Source organism: Daphnia carinata, chromosome 7, assembly GCF_022539665.2.
Source record: "Daphnia carinata strain CSIRO-1 chromosome 7, CSIRO_AGI_Dcar_HiC_V3, whole genome shotgun sequence".
NCBI lineage: Eukaryota > Metazoa > Arthropoda > Branchiopoda > Diplostraca > Daphniidae > Daphnia > Daphnia carinata.
This window is the reverse complement of record NC_081337.1, coordinates 460,239-481,451: the sequence shown is the minus strand read 5'-3', so window position 1 is coordinate 481,451 and position 21,213 is coordinate 460,239. Positions and strand designations below refer to the sequence as shown.

At 38.5% G+C, this 21,213-nt stretch overlaps 2 pseudogenes; one reads left to right on the top strand and one right to left on the bottom strand.

Annotated features, from left to right (window-relative positions):
* The first annotated feature begins 1,361 nt into the window (after window positions 1-1,361).
* Window positions 1,362-13,222, top strand: LOC130698752 (ubiquitin carboxyl-terminal hydrolase 24-like; annotated as a pseudogene).
* A 41-nt stretch (window positions 13,223-13,263) lies between these two features.
* LOC130698715 (craniofacial development protein 1-like) lies at window positions 13,264-14,542 on the bottom strand (annotated as a pseudogene).
* Between the last annotated feature and the right edge of the window lie 6,671 nt (window positions 14,543-21,213).

Here is a 21,213-nt window from a genome sequence, read left to right as displayed (position 1 = left end):
TTTCTACCTAAAACAAGCAATTATCCTCATTGTTATTAAAATGGTTTGAGTAATATAAGTCGTTGTTGGTTGTTGCGGTGTGAAAATAATACACAATATCAATTTTATGTTACTCAAACATATTATTTATACCTAAAACACGCAATCATTCTAATTGTTATTAGAATTACATTCATTATATTTGCTCCAGTAAGAAATGGAAAGATAATAGTTAATAGTAATAATAACTAAGTTAAGTAAGTAGAATAAAACAAAATAATTACTGTGTACTTATATTTTATTCAAATAAAGTTATTCATTTAAAAAATTATATACTTATTTGGCTAGAATGAGTTAAGTTGTATTTAGAAAATTAAATAGGAATCTGGCCGATAGATGGCCATAGCTGTAAAAAAGAAAAAAAGGCCGAAATTTTCTTTTTTTTTGGAGGGGGGGTAAAACCAGACCTGCCGTAATCGCGATTGAAAATTAATCGCAATTGCGATTTCGATTAATATTTTAATCGGTGATCAAATTATTTTAAAATAATCGAAATCGGCGATTAAAGTGAAAAGAAATTATTTTTTAATCGCGATTATTTTTCGATTATTTGGCGACATCTATGAACCGCAGATGAAACTATATGAAAGTCTACTCATAGCTGTGTCACTTTTCTAGCAGACGCTTTTTTGAAATGTTCACTTATTTCAATTGAAACAATGGCAAGTTATTTCCTTGCTGCTAGATGGCGTCCAAAAATAATCGGAAAAACAATTGCTAAAATTTAATCGAAAATAAAATTTTTTCAACAGACGAATGATCGCCGATTATTTTTTTTGCGCGATTATCGACGGTTACCGATAATCGCCCAAGAAATAATCGGACGGCAAGTCTGGGTAAAACGGATTGCCATATATATATCTGTGAAAAAAATGTTTTTTTTCGCGATTTTTTCGATTTTGACATTGCATTAGGGTTCGCGGCATCTAGTGCTAGAAAATCTAAGTTATTCGCTGAGTTGTTCCCTTTTCCCTGATTTTCTTTAAAAGTTTTTCAACAAAAAATACTGGACGTTTACATGCTCGGGTGGTAAACTTTTAATATAATCAGCTGTAGCTCCGTGTAATCGGTTCTTAGAGTTGAGTCAAAACAATACGTACTTTTTAAAAATCTTAACCTGGTTTAGGTCTGCTTACCCATGGGCTGAAATACGGACCATCTGTGATCTGGAAGAACCGCACCGAAAACCAAAATGACGCGACCCGATAGAAGCAAGGGCGCTCGCTATAAAGACAGACAGAAAAAGGAAAGAGCTGGCAACATTTGGCAAAGATGTCAGCCTCCACAGCAATCAGAGAGGGCGCGTTTGTACATTGTGGACCATAACATTTGTTTGCCACTCCTCCATGCCGTTTAGCCTATGTGTATAGAAGATTTTCAAAAAGCTCCGCCAAGGAGTTCGTGCCTCTTGTGATCGTAGTAAGACAAAAAAAGAAAGAGAAGAAAAACAGACAAAAAAACAAAAAAATGACAAGATGTGCAGAGTTCTTAAAAACCACTCATCCTACACATCTGTTATTCTAATTTTTAGATGTGCTTAATCCCCAGATAAACAATAAAAATTTTAAAACGCCGAAGAGAAGACGTCATGGACGTCGAAGATGAAAATATCAGCACCTTAATGGCCATGGGATTTCCAGACATTGGGGAAATTAAAAGGGCACTGCGTTTATCAAAAAATGATTTGAATGAAGCTGTTGCCATTCTCACCAACGATCAATCTGTGTCTTCCTATGGGCCTGTTAGTGATTTAAATATTGATGTTGATATGAAAGAGGTAGCTGGTGTTTCTAAAGGATCAAGTGAAGATACATCTGTGGCTGAAGTGAAATTTTCTTTTTGCAAACATTTTATTTGTTTCCTAAAACTTAAATTTATAACTCCTAGAGTGGAAATGATGGCTTTCCTGAAACCCACCTGTATGAGTTGGAGTCAAGGGTCTTTACAGACCAATGGTCTATACCCTACAAGAAAGATGAAAGTTTACACAAATGCCTTGCAGCTGCCACAAAGCTGATAGAAGAAGGTATTCAGCTAAAATTTTCTCTACATTTTTTTTTTTTCATTTTTGTTAGTTTTACTCACTTTTTTAATTCAATGAAGGTTTTGGAGAGAATGATGAAAACATGCAGAGGTTTCTAAATAAATGCATGCCTGAAGCATTCAGAAAATTACTAAATTCTACAGCAGTGCAAAGATGGAACTCTGAAATCCAAAAGGGAATCTTATTATGCTGGAGCTATTTGTTGATCTTCTTGTTGTTCGTATGAAGCACAAACCAGTTCCTGTTCAAATGCTTAATCAGGTGTTTACATTGGCCTGTGATTTGGATTGTGAATGGAATTGCAAGAATAAAGGACAGCAAAGTGAAGAAAAGCATTGGGAAGATTTGTTTGGTCCAGGGGAAATATTTGCAAGATCCCCTGAAAATTTTAACCAAGTAATTTCTGTATTGTATCAACCCTTTTTTTGTTGTTATGTTTTTGATTGTCTTGTGTAAGTTGAAAAGGGCCAGTTTACAAATCTTTGTTTGTTTTGAAGGACCCTTATGGCTGGCTTGTAGATCTTCTGAATCATTTTGGAGCAAAGAATGGATTTGGAATGATTCAAGATAGTTTTGAAGATGATTTAGATCCTGTTTCTATGTCAGCAATATTAAGACCATTGGGAAACTGTGCTGAATTACTGAACCCGTCGGCTGTGTGTCCAATGTTGACGAAGTGCCTGAATCAAGCCCTTAATCATGTTACTAAATTAGATGAAAAAGATTTAAAGAACAAGGTTAGCTCAACTAGGCCGTTAAGCTAACATTCTTTTGTAGGAAAATTTTATAAGAATTTTTGTTTCAGGATATTGGAGCTGTTCTTGAACTGCTGGTTGCATTAAAGTTACTCTGCAAGTGTTTGTGGCCTGATCTTGCTGACAGGATGAACAACATCCGCCTTGAAGTTATATTGCGTATGTTGAAAACACCTCATTTTAGCACACGGATGAATGCCCTAAAAGTAATTTTTCCTTTCTTCTTCGTTACTGAGATACCAGCAACTTAATTCAAAAGATAACTATGTTTTATTTTACAGGAGGTATCAAAGCTGGTTGAAGAAGCGGAATCCACATCACCAAAGAAGTCTTCAATTCCTGGAGACCAGTTGGCGGAATGGTTGTCCGATCATCAGGTGTTGTCCGTTGCTCTTGAAGGCAATATTGATCATGTACAGTACACCGATCGAATTAAAGGTTAGCTAATGTTTTGTTTTTTTCTTTCTTCTTCTACCATTTTGCTTACTGTAGACCAACTTTATACCTAGGCCTTGTCGAATTTTTTGGGCCCACGCCTAAGCTCCGATGAACTGAGCCAAATCTGGGCTATGGGAGAAAAAGTTTTCATGTTGTCGATAATCTTCACAGTGTTCTAGCTGCGGCCGCCCCAAAGCTCGCACCGGCACAATTGGATCATTTGTTGCTTCTTGTCCAAGAGGTAAAATTTGCCTTATTACGGTTGTCAACTACTGTTATTGCTATCCCTGATATTAGTTTACTATTATGGTTTCTTGTTACAAGAGGATTGCATTTCAAACTCCATAACTAGATTACTAAAAAAAAAAAAAATTAATAATAGATAAGAAATAATAAAGCAAAATGTGGTAACACTAATTAATGTCTTGAAAAATGGTTGTAAATGTTTTCTATAGAAATGGCAGCGCAACTCGAATGATCGAATGCGAGAAAGCTACTCAGCTTTCTTGGACAGCTAGGGAAAGAGGTCGAGTATCAAAACCGGTTCGAAAATATTGGAAACGTTATGGGATTCGGCCCGCTATGCCGGACCGTGTCACTAATGGTAGAGAGAGTCTTTGATGAACATTTGAGTGTGTTGGCGGAAATACCGAACAAGGAGCAAATTGAGAAAAAACATACGTTTTACGCTGCTGTATCGACGATTTGAAAAAGGGAATCAGGTAATTTGTTTTTCGCGGATTGAAAAAAAATGAGCGTGATTCGTTTGTTAACTATTTTAATATTAAATATTATGCTTCATTTATTTCCATTTTTGTAGGGTACACTTCCACTGCTTCGGCATTTGTTGAATGTAGCTTGAAGCACTTATCAAAGGAAGTGGAACCTACCACAAACCCAGATGAAACAGCCTTGGCTGAGTGGAACAAGCAAATACGAAATTGTTAAACTTCATAGTCTCCTTGGAAAATCGTCATCTACAGGCTGTTGCTTCAGCCAAACTTTTGTGCAAATCGTTAACCCAAGAATGATTGTAGATACAAGATATGGCCACGACATTGGCAACTTGTTCAGGCACATCTTGATTTGTTGCAAATGCTTTTGAAAGAAGCTGACTTATATCTTCCATGGGCTCGGTGTAAGGAGATGTGGGACGTTCTTGTAACGAATCCAGATGGATGTGAAGCCGACAGAGAGGTTCGTTTACTTCACTGCTAGAAATATTTATAATAATTCTAACGTATATTTACCCCTGCTCAATTTATTTCACAGTGTTGTTTCCAGTGGTTTGCATCCTGCTTGGGTGACATGCAGCCTGATACACAAAGTGCTCTATTTCGAGAAAAAATCTTAAAAAGTGACCCTGTTCATCTTACTGAAAGGATTTGAATGCGTAAAAACGTTTTCGAATCTGTAAATGTGTCAGATGGTAAAATGCGAAGGTTTGAAGGCGCGGTAGTAACAATAGGTGTTGTACATAACAGGGGTCGCCAATGATTTATTTTTTGGTTCTGTAATAGATGGTGTATAAATTATCCAGTTGGTACTGATTATTTTATGTTGCCTTGGAGTCTCCAAATGAAGATTTAGCCAAGGAAGCCATGACACACATTTTGGATATCTTCATATCGCATCTTGCACCTCGGTTGAAGAAAGATCCTGCGGTGTTGCATAGGAAATTTATTAATGATTGCTACAAGCGGCTAGAAACTCAAAGTTCCCTGTTCCAAAGCTACGGAAATCCACCTTACCATTGGGCATTGGCTCAGTTAAAGTCATTGGCACCTGATAAAAAGTAATCAGATCGGGAAATGCATCCGTATCATAGGACTGTTTTTGATGCATCTCTTTTTCTTTCTAGATCTGGCTGTCTCCAGCACATCAGGCGACTGTTGGAACTAGTGGAGAAACATATAAGTGTCATTGAAGAAAGCCACCCTAGCTCCAAGGACAATTCTACCTCATGGACTATCATTCAAAGGGGAACCATTAGGGTTGCATATAAAAACCGAAGACTCAAAAACGGACATTGATTTATTGGTAAAAAAATTTTTAGGACCATGTAATAGTCAAGTTCCAAGTTGTGAAAAAACAAAGATCGTTAATAGGTCCATAGCCATGAAACTGTATGGGCGGTAAAACAAAAATAGCTTCCCTTCTACGCCTGAATGCTGAACAGCTAATGTTAGTCATTGGTGATCGTCCCTCTATCCTAGGTAACTCAGAAACAAGTGATTAGGATACTTCAAATGCGATAGTGCCAACTGGTGAACCCGCCGTCTACGTTTTGCAACTAGGTCGGGAACAAAAATCACTGAGTCAACTAGGTTCTTTGGACAAACAAACTTGGGTTACAAATCAGCATCAGGCCTGGTGCTGTGTCAAGTGGTGCACAGCTGACTGAGGTATACGCTGAACCCTCAGGTTGAGGCACAATTTCATTTCGTTATTTCATGCATTGCATCTTGCTGTGACCTCAGTTGAAAGAAAATTGGGATGAACTACCTAGCACCCCATCCCCAGTTGTTGGAGCTTTGTCGCCAGAAGCAGGAAAACGAAATGGAGGGAGGCTGCTGCTGCTTGCACTTCCAATACATCTGCTGCTCGCATGTCTTTCCACATAGAACAAGAGCGATCCTTACCTGGCATCGTTTGGCTAATGGTGGTCAAGTCTTCACCATGCTTTATCAACTCTCAGAAATTAATGATTTAAAGTAATAAACCATATTGGCATTAACCTACTATAGGTACTTATCGCCCTTATTTGTGATTACCAGAATTCAAGAAACTATTCGGAAACTGTTGCGTTTGTTCCAACAGATCCAGCGGTGCTGAGATACGGAAAAGGTTGCTTCAAGACGTTCTGCTGCTTCTGCTTTCTCGACCGCCGCCTCGTATGACGCCGATAAGCGTCCACGGCCTTCCGTTGCCTTGAATGCCAGTAACCCGAGTACCTTGACACCTCCTGTGCGTGGAAGTGGGTCGAATATTTTGGGACATGCAGCGATCGCGACGTCTCCGACAAAAAGTACCATACATTCATCCTCTTTGCTTTAGTTTTCGTTTCTTCTTTTTCCTGTTTTTCTTTTTTAGATTTTTGATTTTTAGCAATAAGGGGTGTTTTTTTACTTTTTAGGCATACCTGCGCTTTTCCTGTGTCCCACAGGCTGGGCGGATGTTAGTACTATACGTTCTGCGAGCTTCGGCGTATTCCCCATCATCTTCCTGTAGATAAAAATGATTCCAAGGAATCTGTGGAAGATATGCTTCGAGGTTTATTAAATCCGACTGCCCCATCCATGTCTCCATTTCGAGTACTTTATAATCTTGAGGTTAGTAGCTGAAATTTTTGCCATGTCTTGAATATAGATGTTACAACTCTTGTGAATCCTAGGTTCTATCCGGGCGGTTAATGCCAACGTTCTTCGACAGTACTGCGGTGAACAACAGTAATGTCTTCAAGCAAGAATTTCTGTCAGCTTGTGGACTGAACTTTGTGTCTCGTGTTCTCCGCAAAGACTATTTTTCTCAAGATGTAAATTATGAAATTCGACAGGGTTGCTGTCTAATTGCGTTACAGTTGGCACGTTTTTTGTTGTGTGGGGAAGTGGATGAGGCGGCTTCAAGCATGGCAACGAAATCGCAAATGACTCCTCAAAGTTACAATTAACGCCAACCAAAATGACGCCCACGAAAATTTCTCCTATGCGCCAGACAACACCGATGAAAATTCAGCTTTCGCCTATAAAGTTGCAATCCGTCACCACTTCGTTGAGCTTTTCCTGTAGCCCCGTGAAAGAAACTTCCTTAGAGACGGCTAAAGCAGCTTTGCAGGTGTTGCAAACTCTGAGCGAGGCCGAATTCCTAGACATGATTTCTTGCTTCGTCCGCGTCTGTTGGGCAGCCGCTGCAGGGAAGTTGTACCTGGCTGCAGCACCTGGATCATCCTCTCTACCAAACAAAGACTTTGGTGGCACAGGCGAAAGTGGCGCTGGCAGCAATTGTAGCATCCCATCGTCTCAATCGAATCCTGGTAGAAGAAGTCGTCAGAGTAGCACGGGTAGCACGAGTAGCACTAGCAGCTGTGGTGATACAGACACTGCGGGGCTATATTTTGGTATTTGTGCGTCGAACAAAGAACTCTGCAGTAAAGATGTTCTTATAGCCTGTGAAGCTCTTGAATTGTTGATTACGTGCCTGGAAGTGCGTGGCACGAAAGAGCTAACGGCATTTTTCTCCTTCCCATACGTAAAAGGTAAGCATTTTCTAGCACTTGCGTAAATTCTTAACAGCTAAATTGCCTTCATTTTATATTTTGTTCATTCAGATTTCATTATCGACATTCTTCTTGGTTGTGCCAGTTCAGAGGTGAGAGACAAAGCTTCGGCTCTGTTTTTCAGACTCAGCCAAGCACAAAATCAATTTAGTAAGCATTCGCTAACTCAGGTAAGAGTTCTTGAAATTATTTTGTCATAGACAAGCTTATGAAGTGAAAAATTGTTTTACCGAAAATCCAGATATTAGTTAAGGCCCCAGTTCCACTATGGATAACATCTTGTACCACGCGAGGGGCATCCCAGCGACTTCTAGCGCAGTGTAGTCAATATTTTAATCTACGCTGTCGCTTGTTATCATCACTGTCTTCAGCTGATCAGCGCAGTTTAGGGCTTGTGGCTGTATCGATGCTCAACGATGAAGTTGCATGGTTATCAAATTTTACTCCGTATAGTGGAACCTATTCCAACGAAATGGAACAAGCTGATAATGCTTTGTTGGCTGGCCATTTGAATGTGGTGAGAGGACTGCTAAATTGCGAAGGCGTAAGTACAATGGCAACATTGTTTTTAAAATGAAAGATAAATACTAATACCAAATACTAATACCGATCATAATTTATCCAGCATGTACTGAAATCTTCGACATTTAAGCTCCTATTTCCTCTTTAGTTTCACAATAATTTAGCGATTAATTTATGTCCTAACGCAAATTTCTTCATATTTTAGGTAAATCGAAAAGAAGCAGGAAAACTTTTTTGATTCCTGACCTTCTTAACCAATACCTTTTCCCGGCGTCGAAATTAATCGCTGAGGGATTGAAGCGCTCCAGCTTCTTATCCACGCCCACGAATATCAATCCGAAATGCAGTCAAGCGGAATCGAGACTTGCGGCGTACGCATTAATCATTGAATTGGTGTTTGACTGCAGAGAAAATCTTGAAGCCATCGTCAAACAGTTAATATCAATGCATCATAGATTCAACCCAGATTTAGCGAAAGAATTTGAGGTAAGTCTATCTTTTTATGTATTGTACACATTGACGAATTGTATGTTACGATCTGCATACCTTTTTCTCGGGTTAGCAAAGTAGAGGGAAGTTTCACTTACCGCTCTTTGCTCGCTCTTCGCTTACCCGAGGGAAAAATTAATGCTATAGGCGCAATAAAAACAACTTTGCCGCGATAAAACATTTTACTAATGATTTATATATGAAATCTAGTTCGAACCAGCTGTGGAAGGTCGAGCTACTTGTAATTATGTGGGGTTAAAAAATGCAGGAGCAACTTGTTATATGAATTCAGTTATCCAGCAACTCCTTCTCATCCCAGGCCTCAAAGAAAGCCTTTTGGCTATCGAAGACGAAGATTCCGATGAAGACACACTTTTTTTTCAGTTCCAAATGGTCATGGGGCACTTGCAGGTATCTACCACGATTTTCGTTTCCTTGTTTATGCATAAAAATTTTCATTTTCTCACTATTTAGGATTCTAAGCTGCAACACTATGTCCCTGAGAAGTTTTGGCGTTGCTTACGACTTCGTGGTCAACCAGTTAACGTTCGTGAACAGCAAGACTCTTTTGAATTCTTCACGCACTTGGCCGACAGCATTGATGAGCACCTTTTTAAAATTGGACGTGAAAGACTTTTTCAAAACACGCTTGGTGGCGTTTTCAGCGACCAAATGATCTGCAAAGAATGCCCGCATCGATACGAACGAGAGCAAATCTTCCTTGCTTTGAATCTTACTGTAAAGAGCCACAATCTGGTAGACTCACTAGAGCAGTTTGTTAAAGGAGAACTTTTAGAAGGGGATAATGCCTACTTTTGTGAAGAGTGTGGCGTGAAGGTAAATAATGAAAAACATTTAGTTGTCCGTTACGTAAATTTTTTAACATTTGGTTTCCAAAATAGAGGAACACGGTTAAACGCATGTGTATTAAAACACTGCCATCAACCTTGGTAATTCAACTTAAGCGTTTCTACTATGACTGGGATGCGGGAAGGTCCCTCAAGTTTGATGATTATTTTCAGGTTGGTTTGTCATTTTCGAAATCATAAGGTTAATTACAAGATTTTTTTCTTTCCTCTGTAGTTTCCGTGGGATTTAGATATGGCACCGTACACGTCAGAAGGCATCCAAGAGCGAGAACGAACTGACAGTCCTAGTGTGGATGTAACTTTAACGTCTTCCTCCAAGAATCGCAACAGCCTAACTTTAAAGAGTACCCGAATGTCGTCAAGCAACTATGAGCTCGTCGGTGTCGTTGTACACAGTGGGCAAGCTAGCGCGGGACATTATTATTCGTTTATCAAAGAAAGGAAGCGTTCGGACAGCACTTCTCGTAATCGATGGCTGAAATTCAACGATACGACAGTTGAAGAATTTGAAATGAATGATACAACCCTAGAAGCTGAATGCTTTGGTGGGACCTATAAAGCAAAAAGCTACGATACCAGTAATTTAGCTCCGTCACCTTTATTGCCTAACTTTGTTTCATGTCTCTTTTGTTTTTCTAAATTTTTGTGTGTGTGTGTGTGTGTTTGTTTTCTATAATTATCTGTATTTTGTTTTGTCGTTCAGCGAATGGTTTTCCAGAAACACGACAGCGGTACTGGAACGGCTACATTCTCTTCTATGACAGAGTGGAAGATCCCACAAAAACACCGCGAACTCCACGTAAGGGAACTATCAACTCAGTTACAAATTCCAGTATTGTGACTAGAAGCCGATCCTTCCGTGCTGTTGGATCACTATCGACCACACCCAATAAACTTTCATCAGCTTCGGTAATTACTATTTCTGCGCAAGCATAGAGTAGACGAACATCATAACATTTTTGGTTCTTCAGATTGGATGTTTTCCGCAACGTGACAGCCTGAGTCAGTTGTCAGAATTGCTCAACCATGGAGAAAGGCAAGGTGTTTTTGGAGGCAAAATGCCTGCTCGCGTACAGCAAGCTGTCAGAGAAGAAAATCTTCGTTTCCTCAAATCCCGAGACGTGTACTGCCCGGACTATTATGAATTCATCTTCGAACTGTGTCAAGTAGGAACAATTGAAATAGTTCATTATTTTCGATGTTCCAAAACAGTGTTTTTAATCTACTCTTCTTAAATAGGCTAATGCATCTAAGGACGTGACAACCGGCACGTGCGCAATACCATCAGTGAATCTTGCGGTTCACTTCCTTTGTCACACCTATTTACGAATACGTGCAAAAGAATCCAGTCGGCTTTCTTCTTGGGTGGATCTTATCAACAATTACACATCCGAATTTAAGGAGTGTTCTCTCTGGATCGTTGATTTTTGGTCAGGGGAAGAGGGCACCAAGCATATCAAATCCTTCCTATTGGAATGTCCATCGCGCAGTGTACGTCATCAATTTTCGAGGATATTGGAAAACTCTTTATCGAGTTTCTTTAACCATGGAGGTCAAACGGTATTAAATCATAGAAGGAGCAGAGCAACAATTCTTACAAATTCAGCTGCGCTGGCTGCGATCCTTTTTCAATGTGACTAAAACACGTGTCTGTATTGTTCCAGACTGAGCTGTGTTTAATTAAGCTGGTTGAATCCCTGCTGTCGATGCTAGACAAAGATGTTCCAGACAATTGCAAAACGTGCCCTCAATTTTTTTACCTTCTTTCATCCTATGCGAATATGGTACCTAATGCACATGTTTATTAATTAATTTATTTTCTTTTTGTTTGTTTTTGTTTTATATTATTTTTATTATCACTATAATTTTTTTATAAAGTATTGACCATTCTTGTTTTAGGGAGTTAAACAATGTCAACATTTATTTCAACTTGGTGCATTCCGTAAGCTTCTGGTGTTCCTTTTGGGAGCCGACAGGGTTGGACAAAGTCCGCCATCGCCTTCATGTTCTCCGCGAGAAAACCATTCTAAGCCAACAACTATGAGTCAAAAAGGTCTTGCAATTCCTTTGCCAGCTCCTTCACCAACCTCTACATTGCAAAGAAGATGGAGCCAAACACAAGCCAAGGATTTCCATGATCTTCACACGACATTGGCGACGATGATCCTTCAGTGTGATTTGCAAGACGAAGACGCCGTAGTTCACGAAGCTGACAATAGCGGAAAGTTTGCTGCACCCTCTGATGTGACAGCAGCTCTATATGGACAAAACTCAGTTTTTTACCTCCAAGTATTTTCCATTCAATCAATGGCATTACTTCACGTATTCGACACTGCTATATTCTCTTTTAGGAATTAGTCGTAGCGTGCTGCCATTTGAATAACATCAGTTGTACGTCAGCAGTAATCCGAATGTTGCTGTATGCCGCCCGGGCAAATTGGATTTTTCACGTGCTCTTCTTCGTGAAACTCTGGTTGGTTTTCTAACTTGTTGTGAAATTTCAGCAAAACCTTATTACAATTTGGTCTACTTTTATATAGCACCAGTGCGCGGTTGTTTCCGCAAGCGAACTAAAAAATTTGACACAACTACTTCAAGAAATTCTGGTACTGTATCGCTCACCAAATTGTACATATGTCACTTTGTTTGCTTATTCAAATTTCGGTTTTTCGAATAACGTCTTAGGTTTTGGAAGATGGCCAGCAGTTTAATCGACTTCAGTGCGTTATAGATGGTTTTACCGACAAGGATGGCCAATCAGTTGAAGGCGTTCTAGGTAAAGTAGTATCATAAGGGGTTCAGAAAAACGAGATATTTCCAATGCCTATATCAGCTGGTGGAAGACAAATAATACGAAACACGTCTATTCTATAGAATTTCATTACGTAATACGGAGCACTGATAGTCTATAGAATTTCGTAATTCTTAATCTTCCATTTTATTATTCTTACTGAACTTGATGCACCGTGTTTAATTTTCGTTTGTTAGATTAGATTAGCAATTCTATTTAGCGTATCCGTAACCGCCGACTGCAGGTGGCTTAAGGTTTTTTATTTTCTTTAGCCTTGATACAATCACAGCAAAGCAGTGACAGCAGGCGTGCCTACCAGCTTATGAAATTCTTAGTCAGCCTTGCTAACCGCCTCCAGATTGCGAAAGACTACTTGTTACAGTCACCAAGCAAGTGGCAATGGTCTGTAAACTGGCTGAAACAGAAGATAGAACAAAGCTACTGGTCACCGCACGCTGACTTGAGCAATGAAAACTCGAACACTCGAATATTTCAGCGAACAACGTCTGCTCAGGTAAGAAGCTATTTTGAATAATGGCTTGGTTCACAGAAGTATATGAACATTGATTTATCTCTGTTAGGTTACGCTGGAGGAAGCTACAGCACTATTGACCGAGTTCGAATCATCAGACATGGAAACAGAAACTGACCTCGAGTTTGGATTAGCCCAGTCTGCCGAGAATGATGAGACGTCCACTACCCTAGAATCAGCCTCGATGTCGAAGTGTCGTTTCAGCTTAGGTCCCTCTTAAATTGGTTATGGTGCCCATTTAAGTTGCCTGTTATGAAGCCAGCTGTTGTCGATTTTTGTGCATTGAAAGATCTGTATCGTTAAGTGCATGTGCCTGTCGTTACAGCAGTCCAAACCCCCTCTAAAAGCTGTTTGAATATGTGCCAACTTTACATGTCCGCTTCACGTAGACAGACGGACGTGATCACCTTTCTTTGAAGCTAACGAATTACCTTGTAAGCGTGATGCAAATACAGTTTCAATAGCCACTGGCGTTTATTTCTTTAAATAACGAATCTCATGGACTTGTAGGAAATCAGTTGGTGCCATGTCACTGAGTATGCTTTACAACAGGACGGGGATGTTACTAATTCCATCACGACAAAGACGAAGGGAAGAGGAACAAATGAAGCATATTAGAAATATACATCAAGGACAGTCTCTTGGTGAAAACGATGAAGCCCGTTTGGTTAATGAATTGTATTTCCAACACTGGGAAACTGTAAGATATGGTCGAGAGAATGATTGTTACGAATTGGATTTTCGCCCAGCACGTAAGTTTTTCAATTTCAAACTGTTTGACGTCAGCTCGTTCCAGAAAAGCTTGCCTTTCCAGAAACCCCTTTTTCCCTTGATTAAGATTTCAGATCTTCTGCTATTCCTTCATCATGCTTAAATTTGTCCCAATCAAGTTTAGATTTCTCCAAGGTGCTCAGCTTAGATTTTTTGTTAGATAACTGACTGGTCAAGCTAGAAAGGCCACCAGCTCTCAAAGCAGGTCTTTTTCCTTTAATCTCCTGTGAACTTATGGATGCAATCTTCTGATTTTTATCTGAGATTCTGAATTGAACAATAATAGTCAAATAACCAATTGAATAAGAACAAGGATTAGCTTTGGTTACAGCTTGACATTTCTATGATGTAATGATAAAAAATTTAATACTCAATTTTTTCTCCAGCAAAATTCGTAGATTTTGAGGTTGCTGGTGATGCAATAGAAGGTGTCACTATTTCCTTTGCTTTTTTAATTCAGACACATCCTTAAAAGAAGCCCAAAGACTATCCACTCTTTCTTTGTTATCTGCAGCAGCATAAATGGTTTTTATTTTGTCTTCTTTATCTTGCACAGCAGAATTTCTTGCTTTGCTAGAAAATCAATTAACAGTTGAAAGGAAAAATGTCATATCACATTGGATGTATTAACAGAAGGAATATTTACGTTTTAATTTTTTTTTTTTGAACACAATTTTTGTTTCTTCGAAACAGATCCATGTTCCACAACTTGATCACCATCACTGCTGGAACTATGTTCAGGTTCATCTGTTAATTCTTCAACATCACTTTCAGCACCTAAATAAAATTAAGCAGGTCAGACATGCTAGGTTGGAAGTTTCAAGGAGTCATTTCCGAAAAAATCACCAGTTGGAATGTAGTCCTCGTCACTGGAATCAGAAGAATAGTTTTCTTCATTTAACATTTCGGCCACACTTGTGCTATCGTTAATTTGAAAAGAAGCAAGAGGTAAATGCTCGAATAGCTCGTTACCCTTTTGCTCGTGCCTGAATTTGTCAGCCACAACGATGAAATTTTAGTCGTCTGCTTCATGAGCTCGATGGATTTGTTGGGGGCTGGATCTTCGATCATTGGATGCCGAGGTGTGCGTTTCTTATAACGTTTTACCGGTAGTTAACACCAACGTGAATAATTTTACCAATAGTTAACTTCGTAAGCGTAAATTACCGCATATCTCTACGAATAACGCGTTAATTTTAAAAACAATTAGATTTGTTTAATAGCCGTAATTAATTTAACGCATTACCTTTCCAATAATATTCATCTCCTCAAAGCAGTCTTGCCGCGATCGCGATTATCGATCACGATTAAGGTAAAAAATGATCGCCGATCAAATCTTTTGAGGTTGATCTTGGTTTGATCGGCGATCAAAAAACCCGTTGATCGGCAACAATAAATTTTGCGATTGAATTTAGTGCCACCAAACGTAAGAATTTAGAATTTACATAAATTTTCGCGGAGGAAGCTGTTTATCCTTCGTTCGCAGCAGACGCCTTTTCGTCTAAAAGTCTGAAGTGAAGACATTGACTTGCAATGATGACAAGTTTAATGCAAATTCCACTACTAGATTTCTCCCAAAAACGATCGGATCGCCAATAATTTGATCGCCGATCAAATCATTCTCAAATGATCGAATCGGCAATGAAAACCAAATGGTCAATCGGAGCGGGTCAACCCTATTGCCATATAAGGACAAGGCAAATTCGCCTACCACGGCTATTGCCATGTCTTATGAAATTACATACGCCTGATGTCAAGGGTATGTATATATATATTGAAATAATAACAAGTGTCATACAATTCTATAACTCTCCTTGAAGAGTATAAAATTAAATGGTAATTTTGTGTGGATCTGTAGATATATCTTTTTGTTTTTTCAAAAGTTTCTCTTAACTTGTTGCATGTAATTTATTGTTTACCGAGTTCTAAATACTAAACAAAAATTAGCTAGATTGGAACTGCAATACAATTTCACCGATTTTAACGAAGTCGCAACGATGTTTATGATGTGTCTATAGCAGACGCTTTAGTCGCACGTTAAATGTTTATGCTTAACACATTGAGTCATAACTATATTTTATTTGTACATATCAAACATAGCAAATTTACAAAACAGTGTCACAGTGTAACCAAGGCACGACATGTGGAACATTTGAAATACTTGGATAAATCAGATTGTTTTTGAATATTCTCACAAGCCCAGTGACACCACTTCAAGCAACTGTCACAGAGCACATTTGGTGTGGTTTTATTACTAATCTTTTTACAGTCACCACATTTGTATCGCGAATGTTTTTTCTTAAAATCAACTGTAAGGAAGTATTATATTATAGATTACCTTTGTTATACTATATCACATGTTTCACTGCTGACTAACTCAAGTTTATTGTGGCTATCCAGGCTTCCTCTGTAAATAATTTCTGAAATTTTGGAAGTTCCACTGCTAAATCTTCTTCTGTTACTGTGCTGCTAACCATTTCAGGCATAGGGCTGATATCATGTCCCTCCACTAACTTCTTAGTAAGAAGAATTTTAGCAGCTGCCTCACTTCCAATAACCCATGTGAAAAAATTATCTTTATTTCGCAATACTTTGTATGCAGTGTAGGATGTCTTTGGCAAATGGAGTTCCTCTTCAAAAAGTTATTGTTATTGTGTCATTTATTATTATTTCAAAATATACATATATATATATGATACCCTTGACATCAGGGGTATGCAATTTCATTAGACATGGCAATAGCCTTGGTGGGCGAATTTTCCATGTCGCCCCTGACGTAGAAGCATCCATGGTCATTGGGCAATAACCAATGGGGGAGGAGCCACCATGTCCCCGAATATAGGCCTGACATGGCAATAGCCACTTCGTATCTTACTGCCATGTCAGCCTAACATGGCAATAGATTTTTCGATCGAGGCGACGATTATAGATATAGATAATTCTAAATGTATATATCTTTATTATTTGTATATTATTTCAGGCTTTGTATATATTATTTGCTTACTTGAGTTAATTTATGTATGCTTCTTATTGTTATTTATATAATTACTTCATCTACTGTTTACCTTTTTTTGCTAATTCTTGAAGCTCGTCGAATTTTTCGTACGCCTCAATATATCTTTTCAACATTTCCTTTTTTGTTGAGGGTCTTCAACGCAGGAATTGTACCCTGGTCAAGTAGTTAGTAAAGTGAGGTGCATTTCGGTGGGAAAAAACCTATTTCGACTTGTCCATTTGGGCCAAGGCACGTTGCGTCATGTCCAGAGCAGCTGTCCATTAAAAGAGAAACTGGTTCGTTGGTAAATTTGCGTACGGAACGTAGGTCAAAATACATTATTCCACCACCCCTTGTATAGTTCACGATCGACCCAGGCCTTTCTTTGCCATACGTAATGGATTAGAGACGATTGATCACGAAAGCAGTGAGGATTTTTGGAACTTCGAAACAAAAGAGGGCCTATTTTAGAAGAGCCTGTAGCTTTTTCGCAAAAAACAAGCTTAAGTCCATCTTTTGCACCCATAGCCTTTTTATCCCTAAAGGATTTTCGACATCCTTTCTCATTGCTAACGTACGTACGAGTAGGTAAAGCACAATAGCACAAACCCGTTTCGTCTATGTTAAAAACATTGCAAGCTCTGTAGCAGACCAATTTTTCACTAAACGCCTACGAAAATCGACGGGAAAGAACCTTAATGATGGTCCCAGTTCTGTGATGCTCCAGCCTCTCCAAAAAGACGAATACTAGGCCCGATCGAGCAACGCTGCTTCCAGTTCCGGAATCACCCGTCATACGCTTTCAAATCAAAATCCTCCTAGCCTTAGCTTCGTGTGATTCCCGATCTTAGATGTGAGCTCGTGAAAGACAGAGGATTTTGCATTTGGAAGTAGGATTGCGCATTGCATTAAACCAATTCAAAACAGCATGGTCCGATTTTGTATATTGAGACTCATTTGCCATCAGTTGTTTTGACGGCTTAAACACTTTGTTCGCTGAAAGAACTTAATGTTTTCTTTGTTCATACTTATTTAAGATTTGGGAACACCAAACAAAGGAGCAATATGGTAGCCGGTGAAATAGGACTGAAACGAAATAGGACTGGAGAAATAGGACTGAAAATTTCCAGTCCTATTTCTACCGGAGAAATAGGACTGGGAGAAATAGGACTGACTTTTTAAAACTTTTAGGACAGTCCTATTTCTCCATGCCAGCAGTCCTATTTCTCCTTGCCATCAGTCCTATTTCTCCTTGCCATCAGTCCTATTTCTCCTTAGAAATAGTCCTATTTATTTTATTTTGTTCCAATAGGAACGATATGCCTCCAATCCGGTAGGCAACTTATTGCGTAAGAGCGTCGGGTTATATCCATTTCTCTTTGTAAAAAGCCGATGGTGTTAACTCATTAATTAAATGGTTCACCATACATTTATCTTTTATCCTATTTTAATTTAAATTGCAGGGGTCCATTAAATATGGTATATCTAATATAGTTCATTTAATAAAATACTTCTACGGCCACACCAGAAATATTTATTAAATTTTTCTTACTTTTTAGCGAATAAATAATTTTTCCAGTTGCACTCATGTTGTACTTGCTCATACAACTATCAGCAACGATTAACAAGCAAGTCTTACCATATCGGTAGCGCTCTAAGCTGTGACACGGGTAGTCCTGTGTTCGATTCTCCGTGGTTGCATGTCTTTGGAGGTTTTTAATAATTATTCTATGAAAGAATTTTTGGGAAGAAAACAATTACTGGTGTTTAGGGTAATACTACTGAAATGGCAAATAATGGTAGTTCTGACTTCCAAATTTTCACATGCGGTTTCAGCATTTCAGCCAGTCAGTATTTAGATCTTCATGGTGTAGGTTGTCGACGGTGCTTCGAATGTGCTGTGAATGTGCTGTGAATGTGCTAATCATCTGTTGTTCGTGTCCAGCGGCCTGCCCAGTTCCTGCCCAGCTGCGGATTGTTTCTAAGGAGTCGCAAACCGTAAGTACATTTTATATTTCACTAGTGCTGGGCCGTACCCGGACACATTGTATCAGGCTCGGAACGGATAGGCAACGGTTCGAGTGCTGGCATTGTTAATTTAAGTATAAGGGCATTGAGACTTGTCACCTCAATGGGCACAGGTATCGGGATTGGTTTCACAGTGTCGTCGTGAAACCAATTGTCTGACCCAGGTCAGTGGACCTTCAGTTAAATAGATATCTTAGTCGGGACGTAGGCCGACTAGGATTAAAAATATTTACGATAGTTATTTAATTATATCTGCAAATTATGGGTATGCTACCTAACTATACTTCACGTCACTTAATGCTTTTTCTTTTTTTTTTATTGTGTTTCAACTGAACTTTGCTTATGTTTTACTAATTTTTTTTTCTTCTTTTTCTTCTTTGTAGGTTTTGCCTGGCAATTTCTATACAGTTTACTCAGGCCGGTTTAACGTTTTTTTATTTCTTAAGTTCTTTTTTTTGCCTTTTTCATTAATTTTATTTTTCTTTTTTCATAGGGAGCTCTGATCAACGAATTTTTAAACCGTTCTTCCGGACAATTAAAAGGTTTTGCTTTCTCTTATCACTCGTTTGGTAAATGGTTGGAAGGATTTAAACATGCAAGGTAAATTCATTTATAGTTATATGGTGTACATTGGTATAATTATTGCAATTTTATTTTTTTTAGAACAATCATATTCTAGGGAATTGTGGCCACGAACCAAAACCATCAATCGGCACATTAGTCGTCGCTTGCACAACAAGTATTGTTGTAATAATTCAAGCATAATGTATTACATTACATATTACATTAAAATAAAAAACTCAATTGAGATTATGTAAGTTTATTTATAAAGTATGTTAATTTGTAAACATTCGTCAAATAAAATACATGTTACAAACAAACAAATGTTATTCAATTATAGACATATCTAGTTCATCATTAATATTATTTATAGCAACATTAAGGGCATGTGAGGAAACAATAGCGGGAAAAGATGATCTAAGCTCTAAAACTATTTCTTCTAGTAGATCCATTGTAGATAGCTGCAAAAACAATGATTAGTTATAGGGAAACTTTTTTTTCTTGTAAATTTAGAAAACATACCTCATTATTTTGATAGCGCGCCCAAAGCTGGAACAGTACGGAATTCTTAAGTTGGGTCTCTTTCTTCCGGTGAGCCCTTATTTTGTCATGGCAGAGTAGCGTGCTAGTAAGGGAAACTTCTTCGGCCAGTTTCCGCAATACCATTGTCATCTTGTAGAATTTTAAATTAGATCCGCCTGCCAACTACAAACATTTTTTTTATTAATTATTCATTACATATTATTGTTCAAATTTAAATTACCTTGTTCCATTGGTGGTGCATTCCTTCGCAGTCGTTATTGGTACGCGTTAAGATGTTGAAGCATGACCAGTTCTCAGGAGTCCAGAACTTGCCCCGAATCCAATTCCGCTCCATATAATCCATGAGTGCTGAAAGTTCGCTAGGTGCTGAGCTCTTCAACGCGTCAAACACACCAGGAATTTTACCAGCTACAAAAAATTAAAGTTCACAAATGTTATTTATGACAATTAAATATAACATTTGTGTGCTATTTACCTGGAAGATATGCAAGGCATAGCAGGCGAAACACAAAGTCTCGCACTGGATTCGGTCCCTTGTTGTTGTAGAGGGTGGAAAGGTGAAGATCCCGGACCTTTTTCAGAACGGCTTGGCACCAGTGGAAATTGCAGCCAAAGTGCTGGCAATCCACAAAGTGCCTGCGGACAGCCGTAAATATAGCACGTTCGAAATCGGTCACGATCCGCTGGACTCTAGGAAGGGGGATTATATCCTATTACAATATAAAATTTATTATTTTTACATAACAAACTATTTGTAAATGAGATAGTATCTATACCTTTATCTTCTCGAAGACAGCGCTATAGTCGGCTGCTCTTCTCCTGGTCATGCAAATCTCTTCTTTCTATTCGCCGCCGGCAACTATCTTCAACTTCCTCGGCTTTAGCACCCATAAATCTTCTTCATCAATTTTATTTCAAAGTCAATATAAATATTAACTTAATCCTTTGGCATACGTCACTTGATGAGTAATGCTATGTCATGCTCGGCCATCCACTTCGGTGGTAGAATCCTCTTCTTGGTAAAGAAGTTGAGGAATTGTTAAAATGTTAAATTACAAATAATTTATTTTTCGCCCATCTACCGTTATCTACCATCTCCTCTCTCATCCATTCTCTTGTATCTCAACAGTTCTTCTTGCTCCTGGTGAGGAACTAGCTTTCATACAGGCGAAGATTCATTAACATTCTTCTACTATTCATAGTAAACTTAACCGCAAATGTTATTAAAAACCTCAGAAGAAATGTAACCACGGAGAATCGAACATAGGACTACCCGTGTCACAGGTTAGAGCGCTACCGATATGGTAAGACTTGATTGTTATTCGTTGCTGATAGTTGTATGAGCAAGTACAACATGAGTGCAACTGGAAAAGTTATTTATGCACTAAAAAGTAAGAAAAATTTAATAAATATTTCTGGTGTAGCCGTTGTAGTATTTTATTAAATGAACTATATTAGATATAACATATTTAATGGTCCCCTGCAATTTAAATTAAAATAGGATAAAAGATAAATGTTTGGTGAACCATTTAAGTTATGAGTTAACACCATCGGCTTTTT